Source organism: Vipera ursinii, assembly GCF_947247035.1.
Source record: "Vipera ursinii genome assembly, chromosome: 3".
NCBI lineage: Eukaryota > Metazoa > Chordata > Lepidosauria > Squamata > Viperidae > Vipera > Vipera ursinii.
The window spans coordinates 140,758,888-140,763,753 of record NC_139516.1 but is presented as its reverse complement, the minus strand read 5'-3'; positions in this window follow the sequence as shown (position 1 = coordinate 140,763,753).

Here is a 4,866-nt window from a genome sequence, read left to right as displayed (position 1 = left end):
TGATCAACCTATAAAATCCTAATCCAGTCATTGGATTATGACTTTATAGGTTGATCATACATGATGTACCTAAGTCATTCCATATTCTTTGCTTACTATTACAATTTAATAATAGCAAACAGTAAACAGTTTGTAATTCACCTGGGGACTTCATATCGACGAGAAGTCCTCATGGAAAGGTTCGCTAATTCCAGTTCCTCCTTGCACTGATGAGGATAAACCTTTTATATTCTCGATATTCTCTAATATTCTCAATATTAACCTTGGAAGGATAGAGGGCAACATAAGCAATTTACTCCTTTTCTCTTCAAGTAGGCTGCTATGAAAACCTATGTCCGTTGAGTGTTACAGTGCAGAATGGTTTCCCTTTTTTGTGGACTAATACACAAGATTTTTTGTGCTTTTTATTTGGGGGGATTTGGGCATTCTGTGATAGGGGCCTGGGGTGTTAAAAAGGTATTGTTGCACTTGCCAAAGGGTTTGTTTTACGACTATGGGATCCTAATATTGTGTCTGAGGGGCACTGAGACATTCTAGTAATCTAGTTTAATTATTTTTATACTTTATGCAAGTTGCTATGACCAGCTAGATCGGTATTTCTTCTGATTTCAGTCTTCTATCCAAGGTCTACAGAACTCATACTTAAGGGATTATGCTGGTAATTGAAGTAACCTCCCTCTAATACACATGTGCATGACTATTCAATAAAAACATCTTCAGGAAAAGCCTGTCATTTCATTCTGAACAGTTAATAACATATTGTGAATCATGTGTTGTTGTTTTGAAAGCACTGCTGGAAAACATACTAGAAAACAATACATCTTTATACAGTACTTTATCTGCATATTCTTAAAATTAAAAAAACGACAACAGAAGAGGGCAATTACAATAACAGAAGAGTACTGATTTTACCTAACTTGGGAAATGAGTCCTTGGTTTAGCTGTTTGCTTACAGATGTTTTATTATTCAAATAAGTAATATCACTGTGCATATGAGGTTCCCTAATCATGGAATCAAGTTGTACCCTCTCCAAGACTGGCTACATTTAGAGAGACAGTAAATCCCTCTCTCCCTCCCACTGATGAAGTTATCTAGGGTAATGATGTTTCTGCAAGCAAACAGCCAAGCTAGGAGAGCACCAAGAATTCCTTAATTTAATTTATAATACTAACATGCCTATTAGCATTGTCAGGACCCACCCCAATCCACGTCTTAGGAAAACAAAAACTCTCGGAGTCAGTTCTAGTCCAAAAGGAATTTTTACTAGGACATACTTGGTTGTGGAAATACAAGACAGGACTTAGTATTGTTTTACAAATTGAAACTTTATAAAGGGTTCCCGGTTCAACCCCCCTTCCCTCAAACCCATTTGGTTAGCCCCCATCATTTTACTTCATGTCATCCCTCTCGTGGGGAAAAAGGAACTTCGAATCTTTATGGTTATTGCCTTCTTCCTCTACAGAATTAAATAAAGACACAGGCCAGATGCCTTCTTTTCTAACCCTCCCTTTTGTTCCCCCAGTTCAAAAGATTTCCCTTGGTCTTTGAAATAACCTAAGGCAGGCTGAATCCACATGCGCTCCTCCTTCCTCCGGAGATGGCAGAATCCATGGGGGGGATAATGTTTTAAACATACATTTATGAATGTGATATAAATGGATTCTGACAAGCATCCTTAAAAATGCTGAACATTTGAATCCACTCTATCATTTTACAGCTGTCTTAAAAATGTTGATGAAAAAACATATAGGAATTTAGTGTCCGAAAAATTCCACAAAAGATAGTAATGGACAACTTGAATAATAATTATTATCCAGTATCAGGAAAATGTGTTTCGTGTCATTACATTTGAATGAGGTAGCAAAGATTAACAATGGAATACCATAACACAATGCAATAAACTCATTTACTAATTACAGGTCTCACCTGTCCTATCACTAATGATAAGAAACAAAGAGGAAAGATGTCTTCTTTATTTGTCTTTATACTGATGAAGAAACTGCTATATCCAGTGCTTTTTTTGAAAGGAAAAAAGGTGCCGGAACTCACACACGTCATACAACCCACCTTGCCTACCCTACAAGGTTCCATCCAAAAAAGGTGCCGGAGCTCCGTTCTGGACGTTCTATGACAAAAAAGTCCTGGCTATATCCATATAGCTATTCACAGCATAATATACCCAGGTCTTTATATCAAGATCTTTAAACATTGGCAGTATAGTATCAGACTTAAGAGAGATGCACAGAGACACAGACACACACACACACACACACGTATACAAAAACAAAACGTACTTGGGCTATATGATCTAGGAAACAACAATGAGGCAGAACTGCTTATCAGTTTCTGCCAATCCAATGCTTCCTTCACTACTAATACGTTTTTCAAACAGCCAAAACTTTAATTGATACACATAGATTTTAAAGAAGCTGGTTAGAAAAAGTATTGTTGTTTTCAACTTTGCCGTTGTAGAGGATTCTTGAGAGTAGAGTGGATGAGCAAAACATGCAGATCATACACCAAATCAATCCAAAGTTCTCACTTGAGGCACTAGGCTCAAATTATAAGTTGGGCACATAATGCTTAGACCCAGCTGAGAAGTCTATAGGAAAGTGGAAAGAAATAGAAGTGGATGGCCAGCAGCAAGCAGGATGGATTCATTTACAGTGGGAATGGATGCACTGTTGGACCAGTTGAGACAGATCATCCTAAAGGTCTGAGAGATGACCTGGATTTGATAGCACATAATCAGTCAAGAAATTAATATATTATTGCAATTTGCTGTTCTATTTCAGGAATGTCCAGCCCATGTCTTCTATTGGAAAGCAATTTACACTGAATATCATAGGTCCAATTGTAATAATGTGAAATCTCTTTAGCTGAATATCTTTTTGATTAGAAGTATATTTGACTTGATTTGTAAAAATAATCTGTAGTCAGATTATGTTAATATCTTTATTTTGATGACCAGGAGCCCAGAATTTAGAATCTGAAGGAACTTGTCATTTACACTTCTAGTAAATTACATAATCAAAATGTTCAATCATTTGATATGAAAGAATGTTGAACTGGCCTTGGGAAGGGAGAAGGAGTAATCAAGCTGTTAAGGGAGGAAATTCAGATAAGATTACTCAATATGGGAAAGAAGAAAGAATCAGAAAGAAACTGTGAGAGGGATCTTGGAGTCTTAGTGGACAATCAATTAAATATGAGTGAACAGTGTGTGGCAGTAGCCCAAAAAGTCAATGCAATCCTAAATTGCATTAACAGAGGGATTCAATCAAGATCACTAATACCACTTTATAAAGCCTTAGTAAGACCATATCTAAAATACTGCAACCAGTTTTGGCCTCCACGCTATAAAAAAGATGTTGAGACTCTAGAAAAAGTGCAGAGAAGAGCAACAAAGATGATTACGGGACTGGAGGCTAAAACATATGAAGAACAGTAACAGGAACTGGGCATGGCTAGTCTAGTGAAGAGAAGGACCAGGGGAGTCAGCAGTGTTCCAATATTTGAATGGCTATCACAGAGAGGAGGGGGTCAACCTATTTTAACAAAGCACCTGAAGGCCAGACAAGGAATAATGGATGGAAACTGATCAAGGAGAGATTCAACCTGGAAATAAGGAGAAATTTTCAGTGAGAACAATCAACCAACCGAACAGACTGCCCAGATGTTGTTGGTGCTTCATCACTGGAGACTTTCAAGAAGACACTGGACTGCCATCTGTCAGAAATAGTGTAGGCAGTCCTGCTTGGACGGGTTGGACTAGATGACCTACAAGGTTCCTTCCAACTCCGTTATTCTATAATCTATAACTAGTTTTGCATGGGTTGGGAAAATGTTAAGGTAAGATGCAATAGCCAGTGCAAAAGCTATCTATTCACATAAATCAGCATTTCCGAATGTGGTATTTTCGGCAAATCCTGCATTAGAACTTCAATTATATCCAGCTATCTGGAATAATGGCTTTAATCCAGATGCTGACAGTTTGGGGAAGTCTGACCTATCAAGTACAGATAAATTTATTTTGTGCCTTCTCCTTCGGTGTCATCAATATGCCAACGACGCCCAATGCAATGATGCCCAAAGGGCTTTAATTCCATAGGAGGGCTCACTTGTTTAGCACTAAGCTCCATCAATGTGCTTTTCTTGACGGAGCCAGAAAAACTAGCCTATAAAACAGAGCAATCTCCGTTTCTTCCGCAGGAAGTCGTCGGTATAGTAAGCATCAATTTAAGCAAGCCTACTCAGTACAGCAGGATTGCAGTTTAGGATTTTTAAGCTGCTTTTAAACAAAAGGCGCGTTCATTGACAATTATACTACAACACAGGAAGCAACCATCCGCATAACCGCGAGCATGACCATCTCTAAATACGGGACAAGGCAGGAGCCGAACACAAACAAGGAAGCGGCACATGGACCGGCTACTGCGCAAGCGCCTCTCCCGTCTTACTAAGCCAGGGGTAGGCAACCCCGGCTCTTTTATGACTCGTGGACTTCAACTCCCAGAATTCCTGAGCCAGCATGGCTCAGCTTGGAAACTTTTCCCTTTTCCCTCAGTGTGGCCGGCTCAGGAATTCTGGGAGTTGAAGTCCATGAGTCATAAAAGAGCCGAGGTTGCCTACCCCTTGTACTAAGCCAGGGGTCGGCAACCTCGGCTCTTTTATGACTCGTGGACTTCAACTCCCAGAATTCCTGAGCCAGCATAGCTGGCTCAGGAATTCTGGGAGTTGAAGTCCACGAGTCATAAAAGAGCCGAGGTTGCCGACCCCTGTACTAAGCCCACCATTTTGCGCTTCCGGTTTGACTTCCCGTCAGTCCTGTTCCGACGAAGACGCGGCGTGTGACGTCACTACCT